The sequence below is a fragment of the Salvelinus alpinus genome, chromosome 13, assembly GCF_045679555.1.
Source record: "Salvelinus alpinus chromosome 13, SLU_Salpinus.1, whole genome shotgun sequence".
NCBI lineage: Eukaryota > Metazoa > Chordata > Actinopteri > Salmoniformes > Salmonidae > Salvelinus > Salvelinus alpinus.
In genome coordinates, this window is record NC_092098.1 from 6,407,716 (window position 1) to 6,433,253 (window position 25,538).

General features: G+C 42.7%; 1 long non-coding RNA gene across 1 annotated transcript in view; it reads right to left on the reverse strand.

Annotated features, from left to right (window-relative positions):
- Window positions 1–314: 314 nt before the first annotated feature.
- LOC139538036 (uncharacterized) overlaps window positions 315–25,538 on the reverse strand; it is a 71,207-nt gene continuing 45,983 nt past the window's right edge. Inside the window, exon 3 of the long non-coding RNA XR_011667650.1 lies at window positions 315–360. This is a non-coding gene — a long non-coding RNA (uncharacterized lncRNA). The remainder of the gene's footprint in view (window positions 361–25,538) is intronic.

Consider the following 25,538-nt stretch of genomic DNA (forward strand, 5'->3'; position numbering starts at 1 on the left):
AAGTATTCCCACACATAATAGAGAGATATATGTGATTGTATATAAATATAAGCAAGGTTTGAAATGATTATGTTTTAGTCAAATATTATATCTGTTTGGGCTTCTTGCTGTCAATTAGCAGTCTACAAATGATCTGTAATTATGTTCCAGCTCCCTGACCATCCACTCATGACAAAAATCGTCCCGAGGCTGAATCTAATTGACGATCCCTGGTTTACCCCATGGCACACATCAACATACCCATTAACACACACTGCTGAGGAAGAGAGGCGTTGGAAACACTGAAGGAGCCTCGAAAAAAGAAAGAATATTTACCAGGGTCGCCTTGTCTTCCCAGCCGTCCCCGTTTTCCTGGAGGCCCTAGAAGGATGACAGAGAGAGGAACGGAGATGATTTATTCGTCTGTTTATTCATTTACTCATTTAACATACAGGTTTGCCTATATTTCCCATTCAATAAAATGATTTGTTTTCGAGTGCAACAGCTGAATTGCATTCAAATAATGCAAGATTTTGTCACCACAGTTTGGGGTTACAGATTCAAAAAACAAACCTATTTCACCGTGTGTAACTTACAGTATACAGCTTCCAGTGGGGAATGATCTGTTTACTTCTCAGATATCTGAACTAGTCAGGAAGTGACCATGTTTGTACAAGTCCGATAAGGTTCTTCCATTACAGAGTATCAGTTGTGTGTAGAGACAGGAGGAGATGGTGAACATGACCTGACAAAACTGGTGCTATGACAATGGGGTTTAACAGATCACTAACTGATGAGGGAGAGAATCTAGGAGGCTGGTAAACTTGGTCAATATCAGAGACTCGGCGTGAGAAAAATTGCCTTTCTGTTTGCCATTCCTGGAGACAGGCTCGGGAATGAGTGTGGAAGCTTCCCCTGGCGGGTTAACCCTGAAGATAAGGGAGATTAGAAAAGGGCTATTTCTGACAGCAGCGACCATGGAACACACACGCGCACGTGTCCTCTCGGCTTTCCCCTGGCTGCATCTGCAGGAAAGGCCCCAGCCCGGCCAACAGTGACATCACATGCAAGCCGTATCGTTAACCCCCACATGGATCAGGGACTGCAGCCATTACACAGTCCACGCAGATCAAACAAGACCTACTGACCCACACTCTCCACAGATATGTTCAACATGCTTTCACCCTGACACACTGGCCCAAGAGTCATAGTCAAACACATGCAACGTATGAGGGCTCAAGAACAAACGACAAGTACGGCATTAATAAAAGCATACTGTGCTAAGATCATATTATTTTACCAAATGCTGCAGCTCACACGCAGCGGGAGGATAGCTACTCTCAGATGACGTGAGCTCAGTATAACTTTTACCAATGGGACGATTCCTTGGACACAATGCACAACTTAGGAGAACTGAACAAAACAGTTTGAATTAACATTAAAATATGAACGTGAATGTCCCCTTTGTTTTATTCAACAAAGTCAACATGTGCAATTTGCATGCCTATTTGAGCGTTAGACAAATATATCAGCGTTCCAGGAAAAAAGGGAACAGTGTTCCCACACTATTATTGCCAGTTTGCGAGAGGATAGGCCTACATCTTTTAAAACTAGAGTCCTGTTGCAGATCTATGGTGAGTAAACCCTCTACCCCGCCCTCTGTCTGTCTGAGAAATCATGACACCAAATTCCGTGTAAATCCTATTAAGGAGAGAATATGCGGTTTGTACACTAAACGTTGTGTGCGTGATATTGCCCCTCTTCAAAACGAATCACAATCAACATCCAGCAAGAGATTTAAATACACATTTCTAAGAAAAGAGCGCACAGCAGGACACATGTGATTTAACTCTACCCAACATCATAAAGCACTTTCCCGTGTTTTCACAAAATTAGAGAGCTGTATATTTAAGTACACTTTAATCAGAAATAAGCTAGTGTTATCACGGAATACTATGCAAATCCTGATAGTTAACAAAAAAATATATTTTTTTCTATAGGTATAAAATATTACAGTAGAATGTGTGTGCTCTACATCATTTCACAGGCTAATGAAGATTTTGAAAAAATACATTGCATACCTGTACTATTCTCTCTCTATTTACAGTAAGATAATGAGACTGGTATGGCTATAATTGTAGTGAACACAAAGAATGTCATTTTAAAAATTAGTTTCGGTAGCTGACTCTCTCATGATCTTTAGTAGGTATGGAAGAGGTCCAGTAGAAAGGAGGGCGCAAGCACTATCTTAATAGGGAACTTCAATCGCCAGGTACCATAAATTGTGCCAAAGACCCACACCTCTACCAGTGTTGGATTAAAAGCCTTAGCAGTACTGGAATGCTCACATGAATAGAGGGAATTCATAATGAATTCCATGGACATTCATTTAGCAGGTGGTACGTGATAACTTCTTTCATTTTTTACACCACAAAAGAGCTTATACTGTGCTGAGGGTGTGAAAGGAGGAGGAACGAGAAATAACTGGGGTCGACACCCCCATTCACTTGGCATCAAATTCATACCAGACGTGGATTATTGGTGCTTATCCACATCTTAAGATACCACAGTGTAACTGCAGGATGGACCCAAAGTAAACCTATAGCAGAAATGGCCAACACAGGAAGGAGCTTTTTTTCTGGGCCAAGATTGAGTGTTGTATGGATCTGGCTAAACCCACATGCACATTAACGTTGGAAGAAGAATCAACCTGGCAGAACATTCAAACAAAACAGTATCTTTTGAAGCTTAATTCTATATTGCTAGATAGCCCTAGAGGTAAATATATTAAGAACGAGTCTGATACATAAACCAAAAGCAATTGATAAGAGTACATTATTAGGGAGCATGTCTGATACAAAAAATGTTGTCATAGTGCAATATTATCTACAGAGAATACTAGAGTTATTGTTAGTTACGGTAAGGGATATGTTTCATCTTAGACAATCTCTTGGGTCTGTAGAGACAGCGAGGGAGCATCCGTTTCCAGTTCTGTGTCTCTGATCCGAGTCCTGCCTGTAGAAACTGCACATAAAAACAACGCTATACTGTCACGCCCTGATCTGTTTCACCTGTCCTTGTGCTCGTCTCCACCCCCTCCAGCTGTCGCCCATCTTCCCCACTTATACTCTGGGTATTTATACCTGTGTCTTCTGTCTGTCTGTGCCAGTTTGTCTTGTTTGTTCAAGTCAACCAGCGGTTTGTCTCAGCCCCTGCTTTTCCCCCCAGTCTCTCTTTTTTCTCGTCCTCCTGGTATTGACCCTTGCCTGTCCTGACGCTGAGCCTGCCTGCTGTCCTGTGCACCTATTCTGGATTACTGACCTCTGCCTGACATGGGCCTGCCTGCCGTCCTGTACCTTGGCCCCACTACTCTGGATTATCGACCCCTGCCTGCCTTGACCTGTCATTTGCCTGCCCCTGTTGTTGCAATAAACATAGTTACTTCAACACAGTCTGCACTTGGGTCTTACCTGAAACCTGATAGTAAGCAGTAAATCACAACTACAGCCTCTTCTATTTTGGCTGGGATACAAATCGAAGACACATTTGTGTCCTCTCCCTGCCCTTAAATGAGGATATGCACTCCTCATTGGACAAATGGATGACAGTTGACATTGACAACAGTGATTGGCATTACAGTTAAAGTTGAAAGTGTGTTTAGGAACAAGCGGAAATCTTAGTCACTTGAAGATTGAACTTATTCCTCCAAGACGAGTACCCTGATTTTGTTGCTATATAAACCTACTTCTAATGATTGGTCCTCTGTAGCTCAGTTGGTAGAGCATGGTCCTTGCAACGGCAAGATAGTGGATCTTATTCCTGGGACCACACGTACATAAAATGTGCGCACGCATAAATGTAAGTTGCTTTGGATAAAAGCGCTTGCTAAATGGCATTATTATTTATATTATAAAATGATCCGTTCAGGAGACTATCGAGCTACAGTAAATGAGGCAAAGTTTGAAGATGACAGATAGGGAACATCTAAAACCAGGAAAAGGTTTGATTTAAATGTTTTACAACTGGCCCACGTGACAGAGAGGCAGCAGTAGACTGCTGGCTTTGTTACAGGAGGCATAAAAAAACACCATTAATGGAAGAGAAAATATCCCGTTGTCCAAAATCATCACATTCTCCATTACAATAAGAGAAACACTAGCGACACGTCCAATTTCCGCTTAAAAATAGACTTTAGATCTCAACAGACCATGTTTTCACGCTGGGCTTGTTCTGAAAAGCAATTCTTGCTCATACTAATTGTTACTCTTAAAAAAAATTAATATGCATGATACCTATTGATTATTAAGGAATATAACTTATGAATGCCTCATGAGCGTAGTTCAACTGTATTACCCTATAAGATCCGAAAATATAGCTTTTTTTAATCCATTATTTGTAAACAATGTAATTGTAAACAAACACTGTATAACCTCAAAATATGGTTAAAATTATAATTGTGAGTCATAGCTCTAACTATACATTTGAGAGTGGTTACATTTAACCAACCCCATCTCAGAGCTGAAAAACAGTGCAGAGGTTACTGCTTTTTGTTGTTGTCTGAACTGCATATTTCCACATTAAAGAGTGGAATTGAGACAAAACCTATCATTTTATGCTCGTTACAATGTTTGTTTTGGGGTGAATGGTGGAGAGAAATGATTTACTTCCTCGGTGTCACTTTTCTTTCATCCTTAATACAGCAGAAGACAATATTGTTGAACAGCTCCCTATGGTGGAAAAACTGTTTTAAATTGCAAACCCATCTTGTGGTTATGATCTTTAGCTGATGTCACCAGAAAATATATTACACTCCCTGCCAGCCCTAAAGCTCAGAAAGTTTCATATGAAGACACGTTTGGTAATTATTCACTTCTGAAAAAAGCAAAAATATTCTATGCAAATGTTATGCATCAGGCTACATATTTTCCTTCTACAATGTGATGGAAGTTGAAGTCTACACACTACAGGCAGTCTCTACCAAAAGTAAGACTAATAGCTCACAGCACTGCAAAGCAAAACTCTCCAGGTAGCTAGCATAAAGTATGGAACCATGGGTGGAATCAACAGATCCTAGCCCAAATTATATTAATCTAGTGATGACACACAGTACCAGTCAAACGTTTGGACACACCTACTCATTCAAAAGTTTTTCTTTATCATTACTATTTTCTACATTGTAGAATAATAGTGAAGACATCAACACTATGAAATAGCACATATGTATTCATGTGGTAACTAAAAAAGTGTTAAACAAATCAAAATATATTTAAGATTTTTGATTCTTCAAAGTAGCCACCCTTTGCCCTGATGACAACTTTGCACAGTCCTCTCACCCAGCTTCATGGGGAATGTTTTTCCAACAGTCTTGAAGGAGTTCTCACATACGCTGAGCACTTGTTGGCTGCTTTTACTTCGATCTGCAGTCTAACTCATCCCAAACCATCTCAATTGGGTTGAGGTCGGGTGATTGTGGAGGCCAGGTTATCTGATGCAGCACCATCAGTGAGTCTTGAATTCTAAATAAATCAAAGACAGTGTCGCCAGCAAGCACCCCCACACCATCACACTTCCTCCTCCATGCTTCACGGTGGGAACACACATGCAGAGATCAGCATCAGACACTATTGTAATGTGAACAACAGCCTATTCCTAGCAAAAGCTCTACTTACAGTTTTTCTCAACTGGTTCCTGGAGCACAAAAACTCACACACATTTCCCATAAACACTATTCACCTGTTTCCACGTTTCAATATTCAAAACTCTTTCTGCAAAACCTTACACAAAAGTGGCCAAATAAATCATTCCTTCAGCAAACACATCCTCTCAATATAATTAACTTAAGTCATCACAACCTAAACTCAAAGAGCACACCTTCCTCCAGGTGCAAACACTAAGCCTCAAAATTATTAACACACCAATCAGAATTGCAAGATCAATAAATAGGGTCTAGAGGCATGTCCATGTGCTTTGGGACAATGGATCCTAACAATGCCGAAGTTGCAAGACTACAGAGAGGATGAGGATGAGGAAGAGGATGAGAACGAGGACGACAACAACAACAACAACAAAGACCAGTAATCTCAGATGAAATCTGTGCCACCTTTTAAAATGATAAACTTGGATTAGCTAACACAATTTGCTATTGGAACACAGGAGTGATGGTTGCTGATAATGGGCCTCTGTACGCCTATGTAGATATTCCATTAAAAATCTGCCGTTTCCAGCTACAATAGTCATTTACAACATTAACAATGTCTACACTGTATTTCTGATCAATTCTATGTTATTTTACCTGACAAAAAATGTGTTTTTCTTTCAAAAACAAGGACATTTGTAAGTGACCCCAAACCTTTGAATGGTAGTACTTGAATGAGTACTACGATGCGATAGTAATTTAGACAGGTTACCTTGGCGTTCTTGGGAACAGGGACTATGGTGGTCTGCTTGAAACATGTAGGTATTACAGACTGGGTCAGGGAGAGGTTGAACATATCAGTGAAGACACTTGTCAGCTGGTCAGCATATGCTCTGAGCACGCGTCCTGGTAATCCATCTGGCCCTGCGACCTAGTGAATGTTGACATGTTTAAAGGTCTTGCTCACATCGGCTACGGAGTGATCACACAGTTATCTGGAACAGCTGGTGCTCTCATGTATGGTTCAGTGTTGCTAGCCTCGAAGCGAGCATAAAAGCATTTAGCTCATCTGGTAGGCTCACGTCACTGGATAGCTCGCGACTAGGTTTCCCTTTGTAATCAATGATATTTTGCAAGCCCTGCCACATCCTGTTTTGATACTTTGCCTGTTTAATGGTTCGTTAGAGGGCGTCGCAGGATTTCTTATAAGTGTCCGGATTAGTGTCCCGCTCCTTGAAAGCGGCAGCTCTAGCCTTTAGATCAGTGTGGATGTTGCCTTTAACCCATGCTTCTGGTTGGGATATGATACCTACAGTCACTGTGGGGACGACGTCATTGATGCACTTATTAATGAAGCTGGTGACTGATATGATAAACTCTCAATGCCATCAGAGGATATAGTTATGGTCAGATTTGCAAAATGGAAGGCAAGGGAGAACTTTGTATCCATCTCTGTGTGTGGAGTAAAGGTGATATAGAGCCTCTAGTTACACAGGTGACATGCTGGTAGACATTTTTTATTTATTTAACTAGGCAAGTCAGTTAAGAACAAATTCTTATTTTCAATGAAGCCTAGGAACAGTGGATTAACTGCCTGTTCAGGGGAAGAACGACAGATTTTTACCTTGTCAGCTCGGGGATTTGAACTTGCAACCTTTCGGTTACTAGTCCAACGCTCTAACCACTAGGCTACCTGCCGCCACACATGAGGTAATATGGATTTGAGTTTTCCTGAATCAATGTCACTAGCCACTAGGAGCACCGCGTTTAACATATACCGTATATTAAGGTTAATTTGGAATTGTACACATTTGCAGCTAACAGCCGAATTACACCATACAGTGCATTCGGAAATTATTCTGACCCCTCTCAGTTTTTCCACATTCTGTTACGGCACAAGCTTATTCTAAAATTGTTTAAATAAATGTGTTTCCTCATCAATCTACACGCAATACCCCATAATGATGGAAAAAAACTGCTTTTTAGAAAGTTTTGCAAAACAGAAATCCCTTATTTACATAAGTATTCAGACCCTTTGCTATGATAATCGAATTTGAGCCCAGGTGCATCCTGTTTCCATTGATCATCCTTGATATGTTTCTACAACTTGACTGGAGTCCACCTGTGGTAAATTGAATTGATTGGACATGATTTGGAAAGGCACACACCTGTCTATAATAGGTCCCACAGTTGACAGTGCATATCAGAGCAAAAATTAAGCCATGAGGTCAAAGGAATTATCCGTAGGTCTCCGAGACAGGATTGTGTTGAGTTACAGATCTGGGGAAGGGTACCAAAACCAATACCAAAACATTTCTGCAGCATTGAACGTCCCCAAGAACACAGTGGATTCCATAATTCTTAAATGGAAGAAGTTTGGAACCACCAAGACTGTTCCTAGAGCTGGCCGTCTGGCCAAACTGAGCAACTGGGGGAGAAGGGCCTTGGTCAGGAAGGTGACCAGGAACCCGATGGTCACTATGACAGAGCTCCAGAGTTCCTTCCTTCCAGATGGACAACAATCTCTGCAGCACTCCACCAATCAGGCCTTTATGGTAGAGTGGCCAGACGGAAGACACTTCTCAGTAAAATGCGCAGTACATCCCGCTTGGAGTTTGCCAAAGGGCAAGATCCACCAGATCTTCTCAGACCATGAGAAACAAGATTCTCTGGTCTGATGAAACCAAGTTTGAACTTTTTGGCCTGAATGCCAAGCGTCACATCTGGACGAAACCTGGCACCATCCCTATGGTTAATCATGGTGGTGGCAGAATCATGCTGTGGGGATGTTTTTCAGCGGCAGGGACTGGGAGAATAGTCAGGATCGAGGAAAAGATGATAGGAGCAAAGTACAGAGAGATCCTTGATGAAATTATTCTCCGGAGCACTCAGGACCTAAGGCTGGGACGATTGTTCACCTTCCAACAGGACAATGACCCTAAGCACACAACCAAGACAACGCAGGAGTGGCTTCGGGACAAGTCTCTGAATGTCTTTGAGTGGCCCAGCCAGAGCCCGGACTTGAACCCGAACTAACATCTCTGGAGAGACCTGAAAATAGCTGTGCAGCGACGCTCCCCATCCAACCAGATCTTCTCAGAGCTTGAGAGGATCTGCAGAGAAGAATGGGAGAAACTTTCCAAATACAGGTGTGCCAAGCTTGAAGCATCATACCCAAGAAGACTCAAAGGTGCTTCAACAAAGTACTGAATAATCGGTCTGAATACTTATGTAAATGTGACATTGAATTTTTTTGGCAAAAATGTCTATAAACCTGTTTTTGCTTTGTCATTATGGGTTATTGTGTGTATATTGATGAGGGGGAAAAAACTATTTAATACATTTTAGAAGAAGGCTGTAACATAACAAAATGTGGAAAAAGTCAAGGGGTCTGAATACTATCCGAATGCACTGTAAGTAATTCAATAAAATCTAATAAAACATATGAGATGTAGTATACAATATTACAGTTAAGCAGCATTAAGTAGTCTCACACAGTAGGTCTGTTGTAGTGTCTGTCAGTCCGAGTATGGGGAAGGTTCAGTTTGTGACTGGACCGGGTAGATCTGCCACTGACATCGCTTCTCGTCTGAGGCAGCCATTTGTTGCAATCCTGGGATTTTGCAAGCTTCTGGGCAAAGGATCCGCAGACGTGGGCACGGAGGGCCTCCAAGGACTGCAAGCCCAGGTCATTGCATGCAGAGTCATAGGAGGTGTAGGTGGGGCCCATGATGATTTTGGTTGCACATTGTTGGATCTTCTCAAGTTGTTTGTGATTGGTGGGCTGTGAGACCTGAGTGCCATACTAGAGCGGCATACTCGAACACTGGACGGATAAAGCAGGTGTAGACTGTCAGAAGGTCTTACGGGGGAAGGTTTAAGTGGCAAAAATAGTTCATCATAAAGAGCCTTCGGTTCCCTTTGGTGGTAATGTCGGAGATGTTTGTGTTCCATTTTATGTTGGCTTGAAATGTCACACAGAGTGCTTTGGCACTGGACAGCACCTCAAATGTGTGGCTGGAGACGGATAATGTCAGAGGTGGGTCAAGATTGTGACCGAAACAGGTGTACATGACTTTGCACTTTGTTGGGTTGAGCTTAATCTTGTTTTGTTCTGACTAGTCGGCTAGTTGGTTGAGGTCCTGCTGTATGGCGGAAGTGTCACATATATGTCTTGATTCAATTAGGTTCAGGTCATCCACCAAGGCCCAGGAGTTGGATAGGGTTCCTTCTGATGCACCATTGACGTGAGCCACGAATAGAATTGGACCAAGCCATGTGCCCTGGGGGAGGCCACAGGAGATTTCTTGGGCCTGGGATAGAGTCTCATAGTATCTTGTCACCTGGCTTTGGCCGGAATGAAAGTTGCAAATCCATGGCGTGATCTCTGGCTGGACAGATAATTGAAAAAGGTGTTTCACTGCAATGGTGTCATCCACAAGATCAAAGGCCGTGCTGTAGTCTGTCAGGACCCATGTGTTGGAGGTGCCTCTGGTGTCTGCTGTTCTGTACAGCTGGTCTGCCATGCTTGCAAGGCAGTTGTAACATGCTCCATCACTTAATGGGTTTCAGAACTTGGCTAAACCTCTGGTCATCTAGGTTTTAAAACCTGCACTGTACTATAAGGCGAATTACCCCCACACCCTCCTCAAACTCCCCTCAAAATGTGTTTTGGATTATTTACCAGGGGAAAGATATTCCTAAATAGATTTCCTTTCATATTTGATCTGTGGCTTTTTAATCAGTAACATTTTCCTGCTAGCTTCACAGGCAAATAAGCCTTTTGAGTGCCAATGTAAGTCCATACTGTACTTCTCACACAAATGAAAAAGGACTTTGATTTTTCACCCTTTATCAACAACTTTAAGGTTTAAGGTTTAAAACCGTTCTACCCACCTACAAGAGTGGTCTATATTCATTCAGCTCCTTAGCTCCAGGAATGGCAGAGTGATGGCTAGAGTGTATTCTCTGGCATGATCAGACATAAAGGTTTAAAAATGAATAACAAGTATTAGGCAGGAATACAGCAGGGGTCTTCTACCTGGCAAGCACAGACACCAAAAGAGACTATAATTCAGATTTTAAGATTATGATCACATTACATTACTATGTTTTTCAAAGCATACTTTATGAGGTCTGCAAAGAGTGAATGTATTTTTGTTACAGTTAAGAAAAGGACATAAAGGTAATAATAGGATTATAGTATATGTACAGTCTATTAGATTGGGGGGTATGTGATGCCTAACATACTAGAAGGACCAAAAGACCTATGGTATTATTAGCAGACTACATCTGGATGGTGTACAGATGAGAGACAACAGTATCCAGAACCAACATCTATTCCCACATAGTGAGAGATGACGGTCTTCATCATTCACCACTGCATATTAAATTTGACATCAAACCAAATATGAGAATTTGTGTGTCTGTTAAATAAAACCAGTCAGCAGAATCAAACACTAAACCTTGGCCATAATTGAAGGCATGGGCGATGGCAGTTTTATCCATTCAGCTGACGTATTTGTGTTTTTGACTCAAAACCAACTCAAATGCCTAGGCATCATGAAGCTTTAGAGGTATGTTCATCTTTCTTTACAACATATTCTATTGTACTCCCTGAAACATATTTGTGAGAGACTATAAATGTGAGGCATTCTTTTCTCAATTTTTTCAAGATTGAAGATTCAGAAGACACACATCAGGACGCGTATACATGCTGTGTTGCCCTGAGGCTGAGAGGAAAATGTGCCATTTTATAGCTAACCTCATGCTATTCTACACATTTTGCAATGAGGCTGAGCGAATTTTGCATTTTAAAGCTAATTTCCTACTATTCTACACATTTTGCCATGAGAGGAAATATTGCAGTTTTACAGATAATTTCTTGTAATTCGAAACACTTTTGTCGTGGCTTATGACATGTTCAGATTCTATCTGGTGGGGGGAGGTTGGGGGCCCCCAGAGCCAGTTGCCTGCCCCCCCCACCCGCAATGCGGGTGTGTGTGGTACGCCAGTGAGAAAGTCTTAATGAAGATTTACATTGACACATACAGCATCATAATCAACATTGACATTTTCAGTACTTTGTGCAGTCCTTAAAACTCATCTGGGGACTTCTACTATGCTAAGGCACAGAAAAATCAGTTGCTGGTATTAACGATACACTGGATGGAAATAACATAGAAATTAGCACAAATCTTTCTTCTAAGGCCTGATGGGTAGAATGTGAAATCATGGTGTAATTATCTATAGAGGAGCATGGCAGCCCACAGTCAAATAGTTTAATGGAGTTCCACAAAGAGACCACTCTGTGCACCAGATGGGCTCTGTAAAGAAACCTGGAATGCATCTTGGCCTCTTTCATGTGGACCAGTACAGCAAATTTTTCTTACAAAATTAAGGAGAAGCGAGAGAGAGAGAGAGAGAGAGAGAGAGAGAGAGTGAGAGAGAGAGAGTGAGAGAGAGCTAGTTACAGTTGAAGTCGGAAGTTTACATACACTTAGGTTGGAGTCATTAAAACAAATTTTTCAACCACTCCACAAATTTCTTGTTAACAAACTATGGTTTTTGCAAGTCGGTTAGGACATCTACTTTGTGCATGACACAAGTAATTTTTCCAACAATTGTTTTCAGACAGATTATTTCACTTATAATTCACTGTATCACAATTCTAGTGGGTCAGAAGTTTACATACACTAAGTTGACTGTGCCTTTAAACAGCTTGGAAAATTCCAGAAAATGATGTCATGGCTTTAGAAGCTTCTGATAGAATAATTGACATCATTTGAGTCATTTGGAGGTGTACCTGTGGATGTATTTCAAGGCCTACTTTCAAACTCAGTGCCTCTTTGCTTGACATGGGAAAATCAAAAGAAATCAGCCAAGACCTCCGGAAATAAATTGTAGACCTCTTCCTTGGGAGCAATTTCCAAACGCCTGAAGGTACCACGTTCATCTGTACAAACAACAGCACGCAAGTATAAACACCATGGGACCATGCAGCTGTCATACCGCTCAGGAAGGAGACTCGTTCTGTCTCCTAGAGATGAACATAAATTGGTGCGAAATGTGCAAATCAATCCCAGAACAACAGCAAAGGACCTTGTGAAGATGCTGGAGGAAACGGGTACAAAAGTATCTATATCCACAGTAAAACGAGTCCTATATCGACATAACCTGAAAGGCCGCTCAGCAAGGAAGAAGCCACTGCTCCAAAACTGCCATAAAAATGCCAGACTACGGTTTGCAACTGCACATGGGGACAAAGATCGTACTTTTTTGAGAAATGTCCTCTGGTCTGATGAAACAAAAATAGAACTGTTTGGCCATTATGACAATTGTTATACAGTATTTGGAGGAAAAAGGGGGATGCTTGCAAGCCGAAGAACACCATCCCAACCGTCAAGCACGAGGGTGGCAGCATCATGTTGTGGGTGTGCTTTGCTGCAGGAGGGACTGGTGCACTTCACAAAATATATGGCATCATGAGGGAGGAAAATTATGTGGATATATTGAAGCAACATCTCAAGACATCAGTCAGGAAATTAAAGCTTGGTCGCAATGGGTCTTCCAAATGGACAATGACCTCAAGCATACTTCCAAAGTTGTGGCAAAATGGCTTAAGGACATCAAAGTCAAGGTATTGGAGTGGCCATCACAAAGCCCTGACCTCAATCCCATAGACAATTTGTGGGTAGAACTGAAAAAGCGTGTGCAAGCAAGGAGGCCTAGAAACCTGACTCAGTTACACCAGCTCTGTCAGGAGGAAGGGGCCAAAATTCACCCAACTTATTGTGGGAAGCTTGTGGAAGGCTACCCGAAACGTTTGACCCAAGTTAAACAATTTAAAGGCAATGCTACCAAATACTAATTAAGTGTATGTAAACTTCTGACCCACTGGGAATGTGATGAAAGAAATAAAAGCTGAAATAAATAATTCTCTCTACTATTATTCAGACATTTCACATTCTTAAAATAAAGTGGTTATCCTAACTGCCCTAAGACAGGGAATTTTTACTTGGATTAAATGTCAGGAATTGTGAAAAACTGAGTATAAATGTATTTGACTAAGGTGTATGTAAACTTCCGACTTCAACTGTATATTTTGTATTTTTTTCACTTACTTAGCTAGGGAATGCAGCTAGCTAGTTTAGCCTACTCAAACACCCGGCTCAAACAGAGAAGGATGCTATGTTACCTAGCTGGCTATGGCTATCCAACACTGGAACTCCTCATAGTCAAGGTAAGCTTTTGGTTTTATACATTTACTGCCACCGGGGCCCGCCGGTGTATCTGCTAAACTGCTTGATAACTGTACACTGTACTGCATGATTGTAGTGGGTTTACTAATGTGTTAGTTCTAGTAGCTACAGTATGTTGACTTGACATTAGCTAATATGGTGACAACGATGTAGGCTGTGTATAGCGGTTATGATATGTTTTTTCACCTGGGCACAGACAGCCGATGTGTTGTGCACTAAAGTCTACAAGCGAAGGGAAAAGGTAAGAGGAGTAGAGCGCGTAGATGCGAGAAGGAATTATCCAATGATCAAAGGGATCATGCTGTTTGTACGTAGCTGCTATGAAAGTGAACTGTGTTTGCGTGTGATCAGGGGTGTATTCATTCCATCGATTCTGTTGAAAAACATTTCTTAAATGGAAGTAAACGGAACGAGGATAAACATACTTGAATTTGTCTAATAGAAACTCTTGTTTGCAACTGTTAGACTAATGATTAGACTAGATCAGATCAGCTAGATGCAGGCAAGATTGTGCAAGGCGGTATTGAATGTGTCAATGTCTGTCACCTTGATGACTCAAACTTTTATTCACAGACTGGGTTGTAGCAACCTCATTATGGGTATAGGGAAAATTGGAGTATCATTTGGAGCCTAAACCTATCAATGTTACATTGAGCTGGGTGAATGGAATGAGAATGACAGTCATCCAATATATGCTGCATTAGAAATAAGGCCCTGCTCATAAAAAAAGGATCGCCCTCCCTCATCTTAAACGGAACTGACCGCCTCTGCCCTCCACTCACGGACAGGCACCCGTGTGTGCAAGAAGTGTTGATGTCTGAACGCGTACTTCATCTTTCGCATGTGTTTTAATGCATTATACGTAGACAACAGGACCATGGTTGCATTGGAATAGGCTTCCACAGAAGACTGTGAAAGCTTTGACTGTGTCAGCGTGCCTGCGTATGTGTGCGTGACTTGCATTTGCCTATATTCATTCCTGATCTGTTTTCTTTCACAGTGTATATACTGAACGATGCTAGAATAAACATTCAAATAGTGATCTAAGATAAAATATTTGCGAACAGGATATCGTTTGCTGATGCCCCTAAATTCCATTATACTAGAACAAAATGGATTCTCAGAGGCCTCTCAGATTCAGGTTGTTTTCAGGGTGCCGGTAAAGGCTGTTGCCTTAACCTTCTCAAGACCATTTACTTCAACCGTGTTTAGCTGATTCAGAAGCTAGCTCAATACCTAAATGTACATCAATTTCCATTCTTATCAGTGGTCTTGTTATAACATTCAGAAGTGAGGTTAAACCCACAGTGGTCTCAGTGGTACTCCCTCAGACTAGTGACGAATGTACTGAACTCAAGGTGAGATTACTCTGGCAGTGTGATATACAGGTCACATGAATGACTGCTATGGGTCTGATACTGAGAGGAAATATCGGTGTCAGCTCCTAAAGTAGAGGGGCTGTAGAGGGGCTGCCTGGTATAGAGGTCCTGGATGGCAGGAAGCTTGATGTACTGGGCCGTTCGCACTACCCTCTGGTAGTGCCTTGTGGTCGGTGGCCGAGCATTTGCCATACCAGGCAGCCATACCATAGGCAGTGATGCAACCAGTCAGGATGCTCTCGATGGTGCAGCTGTAGAACCTTTTGAAGATCTGAGGATCCATGCCAAATCTTTTCAGTCTCCTGAGGGGGAATAGGTTTTGTCGTGCCCGCTTCATGACTGTCTTGGTGTGCTTGGACCATGATAGTTAGTTGGTGATGTGGACACCAAGGAACTTGAAGCTCTCAACCTGCTCCACTGCAGCCCCGTCGATGAGAATGGGGGCGTGCTCAGTCCTCCTTTTCTTGTAGTCCACAATCATCTCCTTTGTCTTGATCATGTTGAGGGAGAGATTGTTGTCCTGGCACCACACGGCCAGGTCTCTGACCTCCTCCCTATAGCCTGTCTCGTCGTTGTCAGTGATCAGGCCTACCCCTGTTGTGTCATCGGCAAATTTAATGATGGTGTTGGAGTCGTGCCTGGCCATGCAGTCATGAGTGAACAGGGAGTACAGAAGGGAGCTGAGCACGCACCCCTGAGGGGCCCCTGTGTTGAGGATCAGCGTGGGGGATGTGTTGTTACTTACCCTTACCACCTGGGGGCGGCTCGTCAGGAAGTCCAGGATCCAGTTGCAGAGGGAGGTGTTTAGTCCCAGGGTCCTTAGCTTATTGATGAGCTTTGAGAGCACTATGTGTTGAACGCTGAGATGTAGTCAATGAATAGCATTCTCACATAGGTGTTCCTTTTGTCCACGTGGGAAAGGGCAGTGTGGAGTGAAATAGCGACTGCATCATCTGTGGATCTGTTGGGGTGGTATGCAAATTGGAGTGGGTATAATGGTTTCTGGGATGATGGTGCTGATGTGAGCAATGACCAGCCTTTCAAAGCACTTCATGGCTACAGACGTGAGTGCTACAGGTCGGTAGTCATTTAGGCAGGTTACCTTAGTGTTCTTTGTCACAGGCACTATGGTGGTCTGCTTAAAACTTGTTGGTATTACAGACTCGGACAGGGAGAGGTTGAAAATGTCAGTGAAGACACTTGCTAGTTGGTCAGCGCATGCTCACAGTACACGTCCTGGTAATCCGTCTGGCCCTGCGGCCTTGTGAATGTTGACCTGTCTAAAGGTCTTACATCGGCTGATCACACAGTCTTCCGGTACAGCTGGTGCTCTCATGCGTGTTTCAGTGTTATTTGCCTCAAAGCAAGCATAGAAGTAGTTTAGTTCGTCCAGTAGGCTTGTGTCACTGGGCAGCTCTCGGCTGTGCTTCCCTTTGTAGTCTGTAATGGTTTGCAGGCCCTGCCACATCCGACGGGTATCAGAGCCGGTGTGGTACGATTCGATCTTAGTCCTGTATTGATGCTTTGACTGTTTGATGGTTCGTCGGAGGGCATAGCAGGATTTCTTATAAGCTTCCGGGGTTAGAGTCCCGCTCCTTGAAAGCGGCAGCTCTAGCTTTTAACTCAGTGCGGATGCTGCCTGTAATCCATGGCTTCTGGTTGGGGTATGTACATACGGTCACTGTGAGGACGACGTCATCGATGCACTTATTGATGAAGCCAATGACAGATGTGGTGTACTCCTCAATGCCATTGGAGGAATCCCGGAACATATTCCAGTCTTTGCTAGCAAAACAGTCCTGTAGCTTAGCATCTGCTTCATCTGACCACTTTTTAATTGATCTAGTCACCGGTGCATCCTGCTTTAATTTTTGCTTGTAAGCAGCAATTAGGAGGATGGAATTATGGTCAGATTTGACAAATTATGGTCAGATTTGCACATTTAACATGCTGCTAGAAATTTGGTAAAACTGATTTAAGTTTCCCTGCATTAACTTCTTGAGAATACAGGGGGTGCTATTTTCCCATTAGCATAATTTGCTCTACAGATTAAACTGCCTCTTATTCAATTATTGCTCTTACTATATGCATATAAATAATACCATTGGAAAGAAAACAATCTCTAGTTTCTAAAACCGTTTCAATTTTGTCTCTGAGTGATACACAAGTCATTTGACAGCACTTTCCCTGACCAAGAAGTAGAATGCAAGAAGTCTATGCTCGCTTCAACGCTCTGCCTATATATGGTCATGACCCCTATGACCAGAAACACACTTCATTCGCCTTCCTCTGGGTGTCAAGAGGACGTCAGAGGAGAAATTCTTTGTTTATCTGGTACTGACGTGAAATAAGACCTATTTCTTTGGCGTGACCGACAACTTCCGGTTTTCTGATTCGCACGAGTTGGAGCTGCGATTGTGTACTGTTTTGCTGGCGTTATGGATGAAAACTATCTCCGTGTCGAATTTTGTTTGATACATGTGACCATATCATCGTAATGTATGTTTTTTCAATATAGTTTAATCAGATTATTTGAATTTTTTCGGGAGTTTTGTGGTGTTCCGTTGTCTGATTTTATTTACGTTTGAGAGATCCGTGCCACTCGACCAGTACCTGTGCTAAATGGAGTGGGAAAGGAACAATTCTGAACGGAACCAACGACTCATCTTGACAAAGGACACTTTGATCAACATTCTGATGAAAGATCAGCCATAGTAAGACCCAATTTACGATGTTATATCATATCTGTTGTGCATGTGAACTGGCCGTGGGCGCCTAGCCGAATTTGCCTGGTATAGCTATGCTAATTTAGCGCTACATTTTGTTTTCGTTATAAAACATTTAATAAATCTGAAATATTGTTTGGATTCACCAGATGTTGGGCTTTCAATATCTGTACGCTGTGTATTTTTCTGAAATGTTTTAAGATGAGTAATTCGTTATATGACGTTGGTCTCTGTAATTGTTCTGGCTGGGTCAGCACTATTTCAGATTGCAGCTGCAATGTAGAACTGTGATTTATACCTGAAAAATGCACATTTTTCCCAAAAAAAACTATGCTATACCATAAATATGTTATCAGACTGTCATCTTATGAAGTTGTTTCTTGGTTAGTGGCTATATATATTTTTATTTAGTCGAATTAGTGATAGCTACTGACGCAGGAAAAAACTGTTGGGAGTAAAAAAATCGTGTCCTTTGCTAACGTGGTTAGCTAATAGATTTACATATTGTGTCTTCCCTGTAAAACATTTAAAAAATCTGAAACGGTGGCTTTATTCACAAGACCTGTATCTTTCATCTGGTGTCTTGGACTTGTGATTTAATGATATTTAGATGCTACAAGTTACTTGTGACGCTATGCTAGCTATGCTACTCAGTGGGGGGGGGGGGTGGGGGGTGCTACCGGATCAGGGTTGGTGACTCGTGAGAAGTTAAAGTCCCCTGCTACTAGGAGCGCCGCCTTTGTGTGAGCATTTTCTTGTTTTCTTATGGCGTAATACAGCTCATTCAATGCTATCTTAGTGCCAGCCTCTGACTGTGGTGGTATGTAAACAGCTACAAAGAATATAGATGAAAACTCTCTCGGTAGGTAGTGTGGTCTGCAGCTTATCATGAGAAACTCGACCTCAGGTGAGCAATAGCTCGAGACTTCTTTAGATATCGTGCACCAGCTGTTGTTTACAAAAATACATAGACCGCCGCCCCTTGTCTTACCAGATGCCGCTGTTCTATCCTGCCGGTACATTGTATAACCAGCCAGCTGTATGTTGATATTGTTGTCGTTCAGCCACGACTCCGTGAAGCATAAAATGTTACAGTTTTTAATGTCCCATTGGTAGTTTAATCTTTAATGTCCCATTGGTAGTTTAATCCAATAACTCGTACATTTCATTGTCCAAAGATTGCATGTTTGCCAGCAGAATTGAGGGAAGTGGGGGTTTATGCGATCGCCTCCGACTTCTCAGAAGGAAACCCGCTCTCCGGCCTCTCTTTCTCCGCCTCCTCTTCACGCAGATCACTGGGGTCGTGGCCTGTTCCCGAGGGAGCCGTATATCCTCTATCCTCCGCCTCGGGCTCGTCAGAGTCGTGAAAGAAGAAAAAAGATTCTGCTAGTCCGTGAGCGTGATGAGCGTGATGCTCCTTACCAATAAATATTGAGGGTCTTATTTTGGTGACATGATGATCGATGCTTGGCTTCCGTTTGATAAATACAAATAATATAGCTCTTATCCATAATAATCTCATAATGTAGGTAGCCCACCAGCACTGTAACTGCGAGATGTTGTCTAGAGTGCACGTGCAAAAAACAGAATTTGTTAATATCCGCATGAAAATATGTCGCTAATTGGATTGAAACCTGCCTAGTGACTGAGATATGTGGTTGTCCCACCTAGCTATTTTAAGATGGATGCACTAACTGCAATTTGCTCTGGATAAGAGCTTCTGCTAAATGAGTAAAATGTCAAATGTAACATAAGGGCATTTTGTGTTTTTTTTCACCCAACTTTTAACCTAAATCCAACAACATGGTGAATTTTTTTGTTGATTTTATGTTGAATTTACATTCGTTGACAACTCAAACAAATGTAAATCAAAACTAGACGTTGAACTGACATCTGTGCTCAGTGGAAAGGCTTTGGGGCTTGAATGTAGTGATGCAAGTAACAGAACTCCTTAGATACATTGTTTTTGTATATCCTAGCGAGGTTTAGAGCGCACAATTTGGTATGCCACTTCCATACCAGGCTGAAGTACCCCCTGTCCAGAAAACATTGTTTCATGTTCACAGCTTTATCAATAGTCCTCTGTTGAATGACACACACGTCTGAGCTTATAGAACTGGCTCTTGGGTATGCCTATTTTAAGGTAACTAGGATGAGCGCTACTTGCTAGAAGGAAAGTGTGTCTATCTCTTTCTGATACAGAGTGGTGATACGTTTCCCATTAGCAACCTCTATCCACATGTCTAAGAAATGGAACCGCCTATGGTCATATTCAACAGAGGACTTCAGGTCAGTGTTCATACTGTACAAAAAGGAGATTACGTTTTGAAAACAGAAGCAGGGCTCAGTAAGGATAACACACAAAGGCAGAGACAATGAAAGCATTTTCCTCACAGGATCAAAATATAACATATTTTAGCAATTACATTTACTTTTGATACTTAAGTATATTTAAAACCAAATACTTTTAGACTTTTACTCAAGTAGTTCTACTGGGTGACTTTCACTTGAGTCATTTTCTTTTAAAACATCATTACTTTTACTCAAGTATGACAATTAGGTACTTTTTCCACCACTGATTCCTGGACCACAGGGATGCCTAATACCAGGAGAGATTTGGATCACAATCAGAGAAGAGAAGAGACCCCACAGGGTATGTATGTCAGTCATTCACCCACTCCGGAGGAAGAGTTAAGAAATGTGTCTGAAATACCCTTGTGTGAATTCCTCTGGCCACCTTTTACTATTCATACAGTATAGTATCTAACTCAAGTCAAAAGGATATGTTAATGTGTAGTGATTACATAAGGCACAAATTGTGATACCTGTATCAGTGGCCAGCGTAGTGTTTTCAGGCATGCATTTGAACATCCATAACTTTCAACACAAGAGGGAGCCTTCACTCTGTTCACGCCAAGGCAACAGACACTGGCCAGCTACTCTGTACGGCATGGCACTCACAGAGACTGTTGTTCTAAATGTGGACATTTGCATGTAATAAAATAAACTGAAATTAAAATATATATAATAAAAAAAACTGTGGACATTTGAGTGTTTCCGGGCTCAAACTATATACACTGGACTCCATAAACTGCGTAATTAAAGAGGACTTCTCATGTAGTTTTCAGCTTTTCACTCTCCTGGCTGACCTCTGATCTCCACACTTGAAAAAGACCAGAATCCACCCGGCACCCAGTCATGTACTGTATAGAGATAAAGCTGCCTGACAAAGAAAGGACATTTGCCCTGGGGAAACCCCATGAAGGAGTTATCAGCCATACTATCACCCCATGGGTTCTGTCTCCACCCAGAGGGAATACCCAACACAGGTCCTGTCTTCACCCAGAGGGAATACCCAACACAGGTCCTGTCTTCACCCAGAGGGAACACATAACACAGGTTCTGTCTTCAAAAACTCAAACAGGAAGTACCAGTGACACGCTCAATATCAAAGTGATCCGATGAAGCAGATGCTAAGCTACAGCACTGTTTCGCTAGCACAGACTTGAATATGTTTCGGGACTCATCCATTAATAACTGTATCAACAAAGTCGTTCCCCCAGTGACCATACGTACATATCCCAACCAGAAGGCCTGGATTACAGGCAAAATCCGCACTGAGCTAAACGCTGCTGCTTTCAAGGAGCGTGACACTAACCTGGATGCGTATAAGAAATCCTGCTATGCCCTCCGACGAACCATCAAACAGGCACAGGGTCAATAAAGGACTAAGATCGAATCCTACTACACCGGCTTGCAAACTATCATGGATTACAAAGGGAATTCCAGCCGTGAGCTGCCCAGTGACGCGAGCCTACCAGACAAGCTAAATGCCTTCTATGCTCACTTCGAGACAAGCAACACTGAACCATGTGTGAGAGCACCAGCTGTTCTGGATGACTGTGTGATCCCGCTCTCTAAGATCGAATCCTACTACACCGGCTTGCAAACTATCATGGATTACAAAGGCAATTCCAGCCGTGAGCTGCCCAGTGACGCGAGCCTACCAGACAAGCTAAATGCCTTCTATGCTCACTTCGAGACAAGCAACACTGAACCATGTGTGAGAGCACCAGCTGTTCTGGATGACTGTGTGATCCCACTCTCCATAGGCGATGTGAAAAAACCATTAAACAGGTTAACATTCAAAAGGCTGCAGGGCCAGACGGATTACCAGGATGCGAACTCAGACCATGCGCTGACCAGCTGGCAAAGAGTCTTCACTGACATGTTCAACCTCTCCCTAACTCAGCCTGTAATACCTACATGTTTTAAGCAAACCACCATAGTCCCTGTGCCCAAGAACGCTAAGGTAACCTGTCTAAATGACTATCGCCCCGTAGCACATATATCTATAGCCATTAAATGCTTTCAAAAGCTGGTCATGGCTCACACCAACACCATCATCCCAGAAACCCTAGACCCACTCCAATTTGCATATCGCCCCAACAGATCCACAGATGATGCAGTCTGTATTGCACTCAACACTGCCCTTTCCCACGTGGACAAAGGGAACACCTATGTGAGAATGCTATTCATTGACTACAGCTCAGCGAATTACTGATCGTGGACTACAGGAAACGGAGGGCCGAGCACGCCTCCATTCACGACGGGGCTGTAGTAGAGCAGGTCGAGAGCTTCAAGTTCTCCGGTGTCCATATCACTAAGGATCTATTATGGTCCAAACACACCAACACAGTCATGAAGAGTGCACGACAACTCTTCTTCCCCCTCAGGAGGCTGAAAGATTTTGCCTAGTCCCTCAGATCCTCAAAAAGATCTACAGCTGCACCATTGAGAGCATCTTGACTGGCTGCATCAGCGCGTGGTATGGCAACTGCTTGGCATCCGACCGCAAGGCGCTACAGATGGTAGTGCGTACATCCCAGTACATCACTGGTGCAGAGCTCCCTGCCATCCAAGACCTCAATACCAGGCGGTGTCAGAGGAAGGCTCTAAAAATTGTCAGATTCACTGTTAGTCTGACAATTTCATTGTTAGTTCACACCTGTTGTTTACGAAGCATGTAACGAATACAATTCGATTTTGCTTTTGTTTCACCCAGAGGGAACACCGAACACAGGTCCTGTCTTCACCTAGAGGAAACACCCAACACGGGGCTGTCTTTACTGACAGTCAGATATACCCCCTCACCCTGCTATTAAACACAGGCAGACAGGTAACAGTTTGTTGAGCCTACAGGTCACTTTTTACCACTGAGGTAGCAACGTTGATGTAAATTTGACCTACAGAAAGGAGACTGCAATTAGCCTTCCAGATAATAGGATGATTGTCCATGGAAAGTAGCATTACTTATCAAACAACTTTAGCAGTTCTGGATGGATTTTCTGAATGAAGTGCAGAATACTTTGAAAGCAATGCATACAGTTACATGACAGAGTCAGTTCTCAGGTTATCATTCAGATGCTCAGGGCACTCTGGGAAACCACCTGCTTCTCAATAAAAAGAATTGTGGCATTTCATCTGGTCTTATTTGCATCACAATTTGGAGCAGAAAACGATTTTGTGGCCTGCTGGAGGTCATTTTGCAGGGCTCTGGCAGTGCTCATCCTGCTCAAAGGTGGAGGTAGCGGTCCTGCTGCTGGGTTGTTGCCCTCCTACGGCCTCCTCCACGTCTCCTGATGTACTGGCCTGTCTCCTGGTAGCGCCTCCATGCTCTGGACACTACGCTGACAGACACAGCAAACCTTCTTGCCACAGCTCGCATTGATGTGCCATCCTGGATGAGCTGCACTACCTGAGCCACTTGTGTGGGTTGTAGACTCCGTCTCATGCTACCACTAGAGTGAAAGCACCGCCAGGATTCAAAAGTGACCAAAACATCAGCCAGGAAGCGTAGGAACTGAGAAGTGGTCTGTGGTCACCACCTGCAGAATCTCTCCTTTATTGGGGGTGTCTTGCTAATTGCCTATAATTTCCACCTTTTGTCTATTCCATTTGCACAACAGCATGTGAAATTTATTGTCAATCAGTGTTGCTTCCTAAGTGGACAGTTTGATTTCACAGAAGTGTGATTGACTTGGAGGTACATTGTGTTGTTTAAGTGTTCCCTTTATTTTTTTGAGCAGTGTATATTCATTACATTTAAGTCATTTTTGCAGACGCTCTTATCCAAAGCGACTTACAAATTGGGCCCTTATCTGTGGATTTCACATGACTGGGCAGGAGCACCTGGGAGGACATAGGCCCACCCACTGGGCCCACCCACTGGGGGGCCAGGCCCAGCCAATCAGAAGGAGCTTTTCTCTACTAAAGGGCTGTATTACAGACAGAAATATTCCTCAGTTTCATCAGCTGTCTGATTGGATGGTCTCAGACGATCCAGCATGTGAAGAAGATGGATGTGGAGGTCCTGGGCTGGCGCGGTCGGTTGCACTTACTTCCAAATTCTCTAAAACAACGTTGGAGCTGGCTTATGGTAGAGAAATTAACATTCAATTCTATGGCAACAGCTCTGGTGGACATTCCTGCAGTCAGCATGCCAACTGCATGCTCCCTCAAAACTTGAGACATCTGTGGCATTGTGTTGTGTGACAAAACTGCACATTTAGAGTGGCCTTTTTTAGTCCACAGCACAAGGTGCATCTGTGTCATGACCAGGCCTTTTAAGCAGCTTCTTGATATGCCACACCTGTCAGGGGGATAGATTGTCTTGGCAAAGGAGAAATGCTCTATAACAGGGATGTAAACAAATTTGTGCACAAAATGAGAGAGAAATAAGCTTTTGGTGTGTTAAGAACATTTCTGGGATCTTTTATTTCAGCTCATGAAACATGGGACCAACACTTTACATGTTGCGTTTATATTTTTCTTCAGTATATTTGCACTGACTCTCTTGCACCGGCTCTATGCACACTCACTGGACTCTACCCAGACACTCACACATACTACACTGACACACACATTATCTATTCCGATTGCCTAGTCAATTTTACCCCTACCTATATCTTATTTTATATGTTACCTTTATTTAACTAGGCAGGTCAGTTAAGAACAAATTCTTATTTTCAATGACGGCCTAGGAACGGTGGGTTAACTGCCTTGTTCTGTGGCAGAACGACAGATCTTTACTTTGTCAGCTCGGGGATTCAATCTTGCAACCTTTCGATTAATAGTCCAACACTAACCACTAGGCTACCCTGCCGCCCCGAGGGTAGCCTATATGTACATTTTATTACCTAAACTACCTCGTACCCCTGCAGATTGACTCGGTACCGGTACTCATTGTATGTAGTCTCGTTATTGTTATTTTATTGTGCTACTATTTCCTTTTTATTTTTTTGCAAATGTTCATACTTTTTAACTCTGCATTGTTGGGAAAGGGCTCGTAAGTAAGCATTTCATGGTAAAGTCTACACCTGGTCTACGTCAGTCGTCAGGTCTCTCCAGTCTGACCCCCCCCCTCTCTCTCTCTCAGTGACTGGCAGGGTCTATCTACAACAGCACTGAGGAGACACTGAGTCTATGCCTGTATTGGCTCTTGTCTTGCATTAAAAAAGAAAAGTAAGACACAGCAGGATGATAGGAACACAACCGT